Here is a 14,477-nt window from a genome sequence, read left to right as displayed (position 1 = left end):
ATATTCTCAGAAGTTCTATTTTGCTTGATGCCTGAGCCATAAAAAATCTGGCTAGAAGTGTCAATGTTTATATGCTAACAATTCCCATTCTTTCAAGTCCTGTGGGGGATGGTCTCACCCAGTACACAGACAGGAGCCAGGGAGGAAAGAGAACACAGTGAGTAGAGAAAGCAGTTCTGTCATCTCTTTTATAAAAGAACCCTGAGGTTGACATCAGAGACAATACTGCAGAGACAGTGTTTCTCTGCCTGTGGAAATCAGAATCTAAAGCTCTTTTTGAACACTCACTCCATGAAACTTCATTCCAGTTTCTCAAGTGGCACTTCACAGGCTAATTTGAACTGCAAGCAACCAACAAGTATCCTGCTGATAGCAGGAGTCTTTCCTTGCACCAAACTTCACAGGATGTGATAAATGTGTCTGAGTGAGGGAAGGGCCAGAGATCACTTTTAGGCTTTTGCAGGAAGACTGGAGTGAGCAGAACTGGCTTACTACTGCTCAATCCTTGCTCCCTCAATCCAACCCTTTGCATGTGCATATTCACCTTCCTTTAATCTGTCAGACCTTACCTCCACAAATAAAAGGGTGGAACATTCCTGATACCAGGAAGACTGAGATGAAAAGCCCTCAGCATCCCAACCTGTCCTACTATGTATGAAATAATTATTGATTATTGAATCAGAGACTTATGGCAACTATAAATCAACTTTTAGAACACTTGCTTAGAAGCTGCTGAATACCCAATATGACAGTGATATATTCAAAAAAGAAGGACTGTGACCCTTTCAATTAAAGTAATGAAAATCAATACAAAACCCAATGAGAAAGGTGATATTAATTTTAAACAAAACTTATTCTCCACCCATCCTATCATTCTTTCCTCAGTTTTACTCATATAAACATATACACTAGTACTATGGGATGGATCGCTTCTGCTTAACATGAAGAACAAGATGTGCCAGCCGGTGAATCCCTGCTACGTATTCTGAAATCTCTTTGCTGGTAGCTGTATTGGGCCACTTATTTTGCATCCCTCAGGAGTCCCCAGTTACTGAAGCATAATCTTTTGCCTCAGGAATTCACTTACAACAGCCTCCAAAATGTTAGGCAAGGCAGCTGCCCATTTTCTGTTATTTCCTCATTTTGGGTGTCTTGTGGCTGCAGTCTGTCTTCCTGCTGGAATTCCAGGATGAGAGGGGCACAACCCACATGATACAGACATGCAGGCATTCTCTTGTGGCCAGAGTGCCAGTCTTCCACTGCCAAGGCACCTTCCTCAGCTGCTACTGATTTTATTTCTGTCCCATATGCCATTGGCCATTGATGCTGGCCATTCTCCCAACCAGTGCTCTAGTGCTTTTTGGGGTGCTTTCATGTAGATCAGTTTCTGTTCATGCTGTCATCTCAGTCTGTGTATTTCTGTTTTTTTCCTTCAGCCTGGGTGAAGGCATGGAGAGCAGGGCTTAAAGCACATGCCTTGGCTCACTCTCTCATGAGCTGGAGAGATTTTTAAGGTGCTGGGCTTTCTTCTGTCTTATCTGTAGGCATCAGAATGCATGGGGAGAATGAGTATATTCCTTTAAGCCTTCCAGAGGCACTAACTTAAACAAGAACAGTGGACTATACATGCATATACACTTCTTCCAGCTATGGAACCAGACCAGAGATGTCAAGTGTAGAAATTCTCCTTCTGGAAGAGTTCCATAGGGAAAGAGGAATCAAATATCAAATTAATGTCAATAGTTTTCCACCATCTCCCCCTTTTTACTCAGCTGCTTAAGCCTTACTGAAATACAAGGAAAAAAAACCACAGAACAAAGCTCATAGAATCAAATAAATTATTATAACAACTCACAGACAAAATTCTTGTTTTTCAAAACTCATTTCAAAACCTCATATATGGAGACACAGTCCTTAGTCTCAAGTCTTTGAGAGACCACAGAAAGACAATACAGTTTGTAGATGTGAGGTTTGGAATTTCTAAAGCCAATCTCTCCTGAAATACTTTAAAGTTTGATAGATGTACACAGAGCTATAGAATTGCATGTGCAAGAATAACAGTACTTCCTGCTGGAACTATGCACTATGCTTATCTCCATGGCAGCCAAGCAATTAAGAAAAGAATAAGCAAACATCTACTGCTGTATACTTCTTTCCCTCAGCCCTCTTCCTGTTTTTTGTTATTTGCCAGCAATATGTACTATGATGTTTGGATCAGAAACATCAAGGTTAAAAGAACAGTTACTGAACAGGGCAAAACATTTTATATCCAGCCCTTCGAAGTTCTGTTCCTGCTGGAGGTATTCAGCCTGATCCTGTCCCACCTGGAACAAGGAGGGACTAAGGAATGAGTGCTGTAACAACTGGGTATCAGCTATCAGCTCTTTCCAGAAGGAGCTCTGCCAAATCTTCCACTTCACATTGGCAACTAATTGGCCCCAGCCCTAACCTCCTTTCCCTCATCACACAGGGGTGTCTACATCTTGTGCTGTCCTACTGTTGGCACTGTGAACCCTTGTGACCCATGGCCCCTTCTCTGGTTGCTGACACAAACTTCTCCACACAAGCAGAGGCTAGAGAGTGAGACTGCACAGGAAAAATATGTAGAGGGATACAGTATGGCTAAATGAAGGTGGTATAGAATGTAATCTTACCCCCTAAAGAGTTGCAGCTGAGCCAATTATTAGAGATTAGGAGCAGGCCTGATTTTAACAGGCTACAGCTGTAGCCAATAACAAGAGTGTTATAAAAGAGCGGACTGGTTGGTTGAGGGGAACCGGAGTTAGTTGGCTGCTGTGAGGATAAGGAAGAGTCAGTGCCTAGAGGAGTTCTCCACAAGGAACACTAAGGAGGTATGAAATTCCATCAATATGGAACCTTTGCAATGTAATGACAATAGAACTCTTCCACTATAATGACAACAAAAATAGAATAAAGAATATTTTAGGAAGAAGGTAAGAGAAACTGCAGTTGAAGCAGGACTTGATTGGACAGCCATATCAACCAGCAACTTGCTTATACATGGCTGTCCTCATCTATCCATGCTTTTATCCATTTTCCTATGCTTCTAATTCCTGCCCCCCACCTTGATCCATCTTTTTTCCCAGCCTTGTCTCCAAAATAAACAACTGTAGTTACTTTTTCCCCATTGGTTCTGGTTTTTCTACATTCATAACCACATCTGGCATTTCTGATACCTTTGGCTCTCATATCTCAACCTTACATGATACAGAACTATTAAGGTTGGAAAAGACCTCTAAGATCATCCAATCAAACTGTTAACCCAGTACTGCCAAATCCACATCTAAATCATGTCCCCAGGTGCCACATTTACACATTTTTAAATACCTTCATGGGTAGTGACTCTACCACTTCCCTGGGCAGGTGTTGCAATGCTTGACAACCCTTTCTGTGAAGTTTTCCCAAACCTTTACAAGGTTTAATTGATATGGTAACATGAACACTGAGGATTTTTTCCCAAGATTGCACTCCCCAAAAAGACTCCAACGTTGCCTTCCAGTTCTCTTAGAGTTACCTGGGAAGTTTGTCCTTCTCTCACACAGTTCCCTATAACCAGCTGTGAAATCCAGCTGTTTTTCATGGTGTTAAAACAAACTGTAATGTTTGCCAGCTGCTCACTTTGCTGTTTGTTATGTTTGGCAGTTTCTCTTGTTATGTTCCCTATTTTCTCATGTTCTGTTCCATTACCTAAGCCTCACCATGGGGCCTAGTCATCCTTGTAATGTATTTCAGTGGGGAAAGTAATCCATAATGTGTCCCGGTGCAGAAATCACAGCAGAATACAAATAACTTGTCCCATAGATGGAATCACAAAAAACATGATTAGAAAGGATTTCTGGAAGTCATCCAGGTGAGTCTTGAGAATTGCCAAGGCAGGAAATTCACCACCTCTTTGGTCAACCTGTTTCAGTGCTTAACTGCTCTCACCATGGAAGAATTCCTTCCTTACACGTCACTGGCAGTTCCATTGCTCTGCTTTGCTGCTGAAAAATTTTCCTCTTGTTGTTTCACTGCGCACATCTGATCCAGGTCTGGTGCAAAATTCTCTTTAACAGCATGAGAGGAAAGTTTCTTCCCGTATCCTATGAAGTCCACTTTTCTGCTTCTCTGGTTCAGGACAAAGACGAGGTTAAAAAAAATCAATTAAAATTAACAAATTACTTAATGAAAACAAAAGTCAGCTGCCTTTCCTCATAAATGGTTCAAAGGCCATATCACAGTTTTCAATTCTGTGGAATTACTTCCCCTAAATCAAGGCTACCTCTTGTACAGGGAGAAAAGGAAGGGCAAGAGCCTTGGGTTTAGAGCAGAACAGGGAGGGAAGTTATTCCAAAGCTTTAAATTAAAGATACTGTCAGAAAAGGAACTCTATACCTGGCTAAGGATGTTAGTATTGTCTGAGTTGCTAAGCAACTACATAAGTTATTAATTTCAACATTAAGTAAATTCTGTTATTTCAGAATTCAAAAGTCTACTTTGTATTATTTAGAAAAACCAAAATGTACTTTGTAGTGATAGAGTACTTCTCAGTCTTTCACTTTACAGAAGCCTCCCACTAACATATAAAGCTCATACACTGGTTAAAAAATACAAAATTCTTAATCCAAATGTGGATACCCAGATAGAAGCAGATTTTTTTTTTCCTCAGTTTTTCCTCTTTCCTTGAGATGTTTTAATGTCACCAAGCTTGAAGTTGATCTCTATCACTCAAGTCCTTCTATTTTTTTGTATCTGCATCTCTGTCAGCTTATGGCAGAAAGATGTATTATAGTAATCAGTGTTCTGCTGAAGGTAGAGCATCTTTTTTGATGCTTATAAGATTTATGAGCTAAAACAAGCCCTAGTCAGCATAGATGTTAACTACTTCAAAAAATGCTGTTGAAATCATCTGTGAGTACATTTTTTTTTTACTTTTTTTTTTAATGCTGAAATAGGCACCAAAGCATACTGAGACATTTTGGTTGTTTCCTCATGGTAAAGAAAAAAAAATTAATTGACATGAAAAAAGAGAAAGCCACACAGGATAAGATGTGAAATCATTTAATAGAAGATCAGCTCTTAATACATTTGCAGATGTAAGTATTTACTTATGACCTTTTGTGATTTGTACTGTGTAAGAAATTCATACCACATACTTAGAAGTAACACATAGATCATTGCATAACTTCTCATCAGTTAGAATAATTGTGCTTTTGATTGTACCATGAATACGATAGGCCAAATGATAATTGTCACCTAGTGAAAGCTGGGGAGGTTTTACAGATCTCAACAGACCAATTTATATTGGTCAAGCACCTGATTCATCCTTCTTCCTCCTCTCCTGGCACTTCCTTATTGCTTCTTTGGGGAAGGAAGGTAACTTCACATTTGCAGTCTATCTAGGAATTTGTTTATTTTTAAATAAGGAAAAGTTTCTCCTGGGTGTTATTTGAGGGTGAACAAGAGCCTCAGAACTTAATTCAAAAAGCAGCTCTTAAGCACACAGTTGCATCATGAATATTTATCTGGCTGCGTGCAAAAGCTCTGAATATCTTGGCTACACTGCTCTCCTTCTGCATGAGACCCCCCCCCTTTGTTGGGAAAACGCTGCCATCGCAACCAAGGGCAGCAGAAGGCGAGGGGGCTGGCAGGCAGGGAGAGAAAGCAGGTTGGGTTTTCAGGCTAATTACAAGGTTTTGTGTTCTGGGTCACCTTGTAAATGAGATACGATGCTCAGAAAGCTGCAGCCAAAGCTGCTCGGCAGAAAGTGGAGCACACGCACAAAGGTTCTGCTGGTGTTTAGCCTTTCTTGAACACAACCTGCAATTTTCATGGTGAGCAATTACAATGGCTCTAGAAAATTGGTTCCTAGGGCATCTTGCTAAATAGACTAAAGTTGTTTTTATATGCCAGGCTGTAAAACCGTTCACTCTGGGTCTGGTGAGTGAGCTGTATCAATAGACTTCTTCCCTCAGAATTCTTTTGACACACTTGCTAAAATGCATTAAAATTAATTTTAACACAGCCTCAACGAAACAGATTTGAGCAGCTTTGCAAGCTAATGCTGCTTCAAAACATTTTGTCATATTGATCAGTTTAGCACTCCTTCAGTTCAAGGCTGGCATGGTTTCTGATTATCTGTACTGCACATGGAAAACATTTCTAGGCTATCTGAGGAACAGATCTGAAGGCAGCTGGAGTCTGATTCCTACATCTCCTCTGCCTGTGGCCTGTGCTTATGTTTTTCATTCACCTTATAATTCTGCAACTTGAACCACATTTGCCAAAGGAATATTGCGAAAATTAGTATTTTCACTGCTCTTTGGTGGTGCCTTACCCTCACTCCTGCTATTTTCTGGATGACAGTGGGACAGTTGTTTATTTACACAGTAGGGTTCTATTTTCAAATGCTGCTTCACATAAATGAGCACCAAGGGCACTTTCATTCTTAAAACACTGTACAGGCTGTATCTAGACTCAGACCATACCAGGGCTGATGCCTGACACAAGGTACGGATGTTGTGGGGACATGAAATTGCAGACAGGACTGTAAGAGCACTTTGGGGGCCCCTCAGGTAATGCAGCCTGCACACCTGCACCTCAGCTTTACCTGTGCAGCTCTGCAAGGAGAGGACTTTGCTGCTGAATATTTGCAGCCCTGGGGGTTTTTAAAAGCTGTGTAGATGTGGCACTTAGAGTACAGTTTAATGTTGGACTTGGCAGTGCTGGGTTAATGGTTGGACTCAGTGGCATTAAAGGCCTTTTTCCAATCTGAACAATTCTATGATAGTGTTTATCTGAGGTGTTGATGAGGACATTGGGATGGACTTCTGTCCCTCACTATTCCCAGTCTGCCCCTCACAGACTATTCCCAGCACACCACTAACAAAACTTACTCTCTTAGGGTTTTGGCTTTGTTCCTGTCTGCCTTGAGCAACACGGATAAGTCAGAGAGAAAAACAAGGGATACAATGAGTCATCACTTTGATAGCTCAGATCAGGCACATAACTGCTAGAGCCTGCTCATAAATTTGGGGGTCACAAGGTTTAGTTTACATCAGAGCCATCATGTCTAAAACCTACTTTTGGACTCTGCCTGCTTTTTAATGAAAGATTTTAGCCTAGCTTAACTTTTATAACTAAGACAAAGAATGCCTGAGTGAAACCTTATGTTCTCCAATAATAAGAATTTCTCAGGAATGTAGTAGGGCTGGTAAGATGATCTTGTCTCTACTAGCCTTATACATAAGCATTTTATTAAGTCCTTTATCTTCTTTTGAATTCTCTGGGTTTAATATTTATGGTCACACTCTGGTTTTGCGCTTTTTTTTTTAATCTTAATTGCAGTTATACTAAAGGTTGCTGTTGTGTAAGAGCTTCAGCTGTATAAAAAATCCAGTCAATTTTGCATATTCTCTCTGCAACAATAGGACAGCATCTTCCTTTAAAATACATCAGTCCTTTGAAATTAGCAAGCAATTTGTTGGTCAGTGCACCTAAACACTAAAGAAGCAGTAAATCAATCCCTGCCCTTGGGTCCCTTGGTTCCACAGTAATTGCAAAAGATGCAAAATTAAACAAGATTTTCATTCTAGTGAACAGAGACAATTCAGACCAATGGAAGAATGGGAGAATATTGTCTATTCCTCAGGCAAATATAAATTGCTCATCCTGCCCTTACTAGGGCTGCCTCAGGACTGTTGCAAAGACAGCTACTATAAAAATGGACCAGAATAGCCTTTTGCCTCATCATCACATCTCCCCAAATACTGCTGCCTCTGCAATACTTTTTTCTGTTGCTATTCCCAGGAGATAAACCAGCTTCAATAATTTGCAGCAATTTATAATTATTGATGAGTCTTCAGGTTGCCTTCTTTGAAGGGAATATATATCCCATTAACTATGTATTTGATTATTAGGACCCACTTCAACCCCCTCTTATTCTACTGACAACTGGACAAAATTGTGTGGAAATTGTTCTGCAGTTTTCTAGCTCTGCAGTTTACCAGATCACTTAGAGAAAACAGACCAGCAAAATTGCTCTAATTCCTTTCAATTTTTAATAGCTCTCTGTGCTGGGGCTTTAATCTGTATGAAATTGCTAAAGCACTGAGTAAATAAAGCAGCTGTTACAGCTCCTGGAGCTATAATATGGCCATGGCTTCCTGGAGAATGTTCAATACTACTACACATAGTACATATAGTCACTTATAAAAAATATAAGTTAGTAGAGAATATAGAATTATAGTCAAAAAAAGGACTCCTGGATTCTTACATGAGAACATATCAGTACTGCATGACAGTGTGGTGTGGGACCATTACAACCTGACAGATGCACAATTCCAGGTGGTGTAGGGCTGGATGACTGCATACCTGTATATTTAAATACCATTTTTATATCTGTTTACACTTAATTGCTAACATGTGTCTGTGGCTGTTTAAATGATTGTACAACTGCAGGCTATGATAGTTTGAACTTTTACATATTCATTTAAATGTGTCTGTGTTTACTTGACCAGCCCCAGAGTGCAGATAAGAAGATAAGAAAAGGAAATGCCAAAGCTGTGAGACATAAATTCTTTTTTTCTGTACTTTTCAAAATGCATCTGATGTAGTTCCCAGATGGCTTACAGGGGTGAATTAACAGGCTACAATATTAAAACTCAGTCTATTAAGCTGTTTTGAAATTAATGTTATATCAGTGGCAAGAGGTCTTAGGCACAGCAATATGGTTTTATGCTAGAGGATCTTTGTGCAAAGGAGAATGTCTCCATAACTCCCAGTTTAATATTTACTCTTGAAAAGCACATGTACCTGATCCAGCAAATGCACATGGGGCTAAGGTCCTTTTCCTTTGCCATCATTTAGAAAAGAGGATTTCTAAACATTCTATCAATGTTGACAAATCCTTTGAAAAAATACTGGAGGGTTTTATATGTGAATCAAAATTGACATATACTTTATGCAAATGTTTGCTTAAAAGCTGTGCACATTGTCTTTGCCTTAAATGGCATGGTTCTGGATAAATACAGTGTGTGCAGATACCTTTGTAGGTCAGGAATCTGACTTGCCAAATATATTTGTAATCCTGAAATAAGGAAGAACACTTCAATCATAGAGGAACAGCAAAAGCAAGATTATATATTAAGGAAAGTATGTATTAGAAATAAGCTAACAGAGCTTTTGGTGCAGGGAAGGCTTTACATAGATACATAGGGAGGGCTGTTGAAGCTGCCTAACAGTGTGTGTGAATGTCAGACATCAAAGATGCATAGACAGTCTCTGATTCCTGATGGTCTTCAACAAGTTACCTTATAAAGAATCTCAGAGCATCTCAGGTTTTATAAAGACTGAAGCGAATATTGGAAACAGTTCTGAGAAGAGTGGCAAGTATGATCTGAAGCACACAAAAGTTTCTGTATACACAACAGCTAAACAGTAGCCTGAAACCTGGAAAAAATATGATTGGGAAGGGAATATTGCAGTATTCTATACAACCACAAGGGAAGAGAAGGAAATGTGTTCTCCATACATCTTCCAATGCAAACACTCAGAATTAAATTGGTGGATTACTGAATCAAAACAAGTGAAAGTAGACTTCTTCACATAGTGCAAATATGAACCGTGGAATGCCTTACTCTGAGATTTTGTAGATGTTGCAGTTTAAAGGAATTCAGAGGGCAGCCCGAAAAATTCATGGAGGAAAAAATTGAGACTTATAAAGCTGAAAGGTAATATACATCAAGATGATGATGTCACAGAATCATAGAATTGTTAAGATTGGAAAAGACCCTCAAGATCATTGATCCCAACCATTAACCCAGCACTGCTAAATTCACCAGAAAACCACATCCCCAAGTGCTGCATCTACGCATCCTAAATCAGCGCGGACTAGGGAAGCATAGCCAGTCAGTCAGCTGTGCACTGTTACATTGTTCCGAGGCACAATTTTCTCTGCCTGCAAATCCTCTCTTCACATGCCTGTGATGTTTCCTTAGGCTGTTTGTGCTCCTCAGATAATGATATAAGGTAACAGCAACACCAATATTTGCATGACAAGCTTTGTAACTGATCCTATGATAAATTTTGACGCCAAAAAGATGAGACAAAAAAGAGGAAATTACTTCCTTTCTTTTGCTTTCACCATGCTCTCAGTGAGTTACAACATGTACTCCTAAGGGTTCTTTCCCCTCCACTCAAATCTAAGTAGAGCATCTAAGCTGAGCAGCAAGTTAGACTTTTCTTGGAATCATAACGCTCTGCAACCATGAGTATCAACCTCTAGAGATGACAGAGATTACATGTCATCTCCAGAGCAGAGCAACTTTAGGAAGTCCATTTATATAAAAGCAGAGAGTCTGTCCAATGAAACAGTGTACCTGTGAAGCGATGTGCCTTCTGCAGTGTGCTGCATAAGAGGAGAAATTCCCAAGCTGGGTAAAAAGCAATGTCACGTCGTTTATGCCTAAGGTCTCTGAAAGAAGAAATGTTGTTGGGTTTCTTTCACACACTTCTCTTAAACAGGATGTGCTGTATCACTGAATCCATCTTTTGTTTTATTGAGTAGCAGATGCCTATTCAATTATTCATTTAAGTATTGTAACCTACTAAGTGATGACTGCAAATTATATTAAATAATCTTAGACCGAGTGACATCTGGTGTTTGATCAGAGATCTATTCAAAGCCATTTTTATCTGCTGGAACTTCTTGGGTCTTATGCTTTGACCAAATCAGAGAATGTCTCAAAAAAGTATAGGTCAAATGTAATAAAATAGTAGGTAATAGTCTATTATTGAAAATGTAGTAATACTTTAAAACAAATAAGCTTGAAAATTGAATTTCTCATATATTTAAATGAAAATCTCTTCCTTTAGCAGTGTGTTTCTAAGGTGACTCAGAATAAAATATTTTCTCTACAAAAATGGGACCTACCAGTGGTTTCAGAGACAATTACAAGCTTCTGTTTGTTTACTGACAGGGACTGAAAATTTCCATGATGGTACAGAAGTGGCTTGGTATATGCCATTACATTTATATAGACACAAGAATTTTTCATCCCTAGTAACACTCCAAATAAAAGTTTATTAATATCAACCATTAGCATGGGTGTTTGTTTTTTTGGTTTTTTTTTTGCTGCAGAAATGATATAAATATTACACAAGTAATTTATTAAATAATGCAGCATGATACTAATTTGAATTACCTTTTCCCAGATTTTATATAAAAGTAGCTTTGTCTTCCTTTGAGGAATGTTTGGAAAAATTTGTCTAATGTTATGAAATTGCAAACAGCAAGTGAAGTAGATTCAGGTCAGGTCTGTAGGAAAAGAAATTTTAAGTGCCATTCCTTAGCAAATGAAGGGACTGTTCTTCCAAGAGAGGAGAAAGAATTGTTTTGGAAAATTTCATACTGTGCAGAAAGATGTTTCATTTTTACTGTCTGCATTACATCTTGTTGAGACTAAATACAATCTAGTTCTCAGTATGAAATATGTCACAATACAGAAAATACAGACTTAAGATAATTGCAAGAGCTGTTACAGAAGTATCCTTTATTGTGTGCTCACTTCTCCATTACTTTAATTAAGAAAATATACAGAAGGATCTTAAGCATATGGAAGTAATTGAAATACATGCAGCAAGCAGAGTTTTCTCAGAGCAGGGCAGATATTCATGTCACCTTGGCTCTCTGCTCTGCAGAGCTGGAAGGACATCTGGCACCTGCCCAGAAATGCTGCAGCTATTAATCATGGTAGAGTAAGAAATGACTTTGTGTTGAAACATGAGTATCCAGAAATATTCTTGGCAGGGATATTTATTATGAATTTGCTGTTAAGCTGAGTGTTTGGAACACTTCTTACACATTTTTTAAGTCTTTGTTTATAGAATTCACCTTTTAAATACATTTGTTTAGCAAGGTTTCAGTAAAACTACAAGTTCAGTGAGTAGTTTCTAACTGATCTAGTTAAAATCTCAAAGATCACTTAGGGCAAAAAGAAGTGGATTGCAGGGTTTATCTGCTCTATTTCTGTGATCAGAGGAGAGTCAAAGATGAGATTATGGAGTACCTGGGGAACTGCTAGAATCACACAATAAGCACTTTCAATCACTTGGGAACTGCACTGTCGCAGACATCTTTTTGTGAAAATCTTTTCTTAGGATTTTTTTCCCTTCTGAGAAGCTGAGGCCTCAGAAACAGAATGTAAACAATGGTTATCTGCTGCTGTGGAATGCGTCAGGTGGATTTTTGATTGGGCCATCTTGAATGTTTACAGTTAATGGCCAACCACAGACCAGATAGCTTGGACTCTCTGTCCGAGCCACAGATCTTTGTTATTCACTCTTTTCTATTCTTAGCTAGCTTCTGAGGAAACCTTTCCTTCTATTTCTTTTTAGTATGTATAGTTATAATGTAACATATATATATATCATAAAATAATAAATCAAGCCTTCTGAACATGGAGTCAACATTCTCGTCTCTTGCCTCATCCAAGAACCCCTGTGAACACTGTCACGCTGCACTCATCAAGAAAGCAATTTTTAAAAACATCACAATATGAAATATCTGGGAAATTGTCAAACCATTCCCACCACTTAGCAGTTCATCCAACCAAATTAGAAAGGTCAGTCACTGAAACCCAAACTGCTCTGCCTAGGATGACTTTTTTGCCATCAAGAGACTCTTTTCTGAGTGGTATGAGAGAAACAGATTGTCTCAGGCTCACTGGTGATTCATCTTACGCTGAGAACTGGCTAACAATGACAGTGCCTTGATCTGCATGAAAAAAAACCAAATTAACAAGAGCTATAGGTTGGATAAACCAACAGCTGAGCAGCATCCAACTCCTGTAGCACCTATGTCTGTCTCTGTCAGACTGCACAGCTCTTCATTACTTGTTCTTCACAAGGACGTTTAAGCAAAAAATGCTTCAAGGACAGGGGAAGGCTGGGCACCCAGCTGTTTCTCCTTCCAGTAAAAAAAGGGACAGAGACGATGCTGAGCCTTAACAGGTTGCAGCAAAATCCTTAGCATCCTCTTGATCCATTTCTTTCTCTGCCTGAGCAAAAGAATTTTACACTGACTTTATCCTAAATGGAGTAGAGGAGCACACACTCCATTTTAAAGAACTGTATACTGAGCAGCATTATCCAGCATCTCCTCATCTCACAATGTATGTTATGAAGATAATTGTCAAAAAAATAATTACCTGTAATTACATATTCAGTTTTATTTCCAAAATCTTATTAATCTTACTAAAAATTCAAGGATGCACTTGAAACCGGAATGGCTTCTAACTTTCCTTTGAGATAATTAAAGGCCAACAAAAATCTATTTTAGAAGCTTTGCTGCCTGGCTGATGTTGTTTTAATGTTACCCTTAAAAAAATTCCATCTCACCTCCTACCATGCAGGTAAGAGAGTGGGAAAGAGGAGAGATCTAACAATCTCCTTCACCAAATGCCTTGAAGGTTATCATCAAACAAAGCAGACATCAGGATAATTCAGATATGTGCTCCTTTGCAGAGAACCAATTGACAAAAGAGAAAAATTAGGCTTTTTCTGTTCCATATGCAACTGGAAATGGAAAGCACCATTGTTTCTAGCAATTTTCATTCTACATTATAAACTCATATACACTCCTTCTGGCCACCTTTTCTTGTCTGAGACAAACATAATTTACAAGAGTTACCTCTCTTCAATATTATGCTAAATATGAACAGTTGCAGCAATAGCAATATTTTGAATTGCTAGCCCAGAAATCGTACAAGAAGCAAGAATAAAATAATGGAATAAGAAAGTATCAAAAAGGTAGAACAGAAGCTGAGCAGAACATGAAACCTGATGATTTAACTGAGAGTTTTTTCTGGGTTTGTTTTCTGGTTTTTGGTGCTTTTTAAATTTATTTTTATTCCTAATGTATATATCCACCGCCCAAAAAAAAGTTTTCTTAGATTCCTCACAAAACACAGGCAGCTGAGATTTTGTGATGATGTTATACCCTAATCCTCCATCTCCAGCAACTAGCTCAGTCATCATGTTTACCACAACTACCTAGATATCCAGGGAAAGCATGTGATCCATGCTTTGGCTGTAAATGACCTCTCTGAGCTGGGAAAGCCTGAAACCTTCTTCTCATCAGCAGGCAAGGGTGTCAGTGTTATGGGGGTAGCCATTGTCACTGTGGCCAGCCTCGGGCACTCAATTCATTAACTAATGACAACAATAAATCAATACACTTACAGAGCAGACATTTCACACATTTTGAGGGCCTCTGGGCTGTGGAGCTGCTTATTCCTCATGGCCCTCTAACTCCAAGCTAATCCCAGGACAAGGGCTGATGGCTTCAAACTGAAAGTAGGCAGGTTTAGGTGAGGTATTAGGAAGAAATTCTTCACAGTGGGGGTGGTAAAACACTAGAATGGGTTGTCCTTAGAAGCTGTAAATGCCCATGTCTGGAAGTGCTCAAGGCCAGGCTG

The sequence above is a fragment of the Agelaius phoeniceus genome, chromosome 1 (assembly GCF_051311805.1).
Source record: "Agelaius phoeniceus isolate bAgePho1 chromosome 1, bAgePho1.hap1, whole genome shotgun sequence".
In the NCBI taxonomy this organism is placed as follows: Eukaryota; Metazoa; Chordata; class Aves; order Passeriformes; family Icteridae; genus Agelaius; species Agelaius phoeniceus.
Note: the sequence above shows the minus strand (reverse complement) of the source record.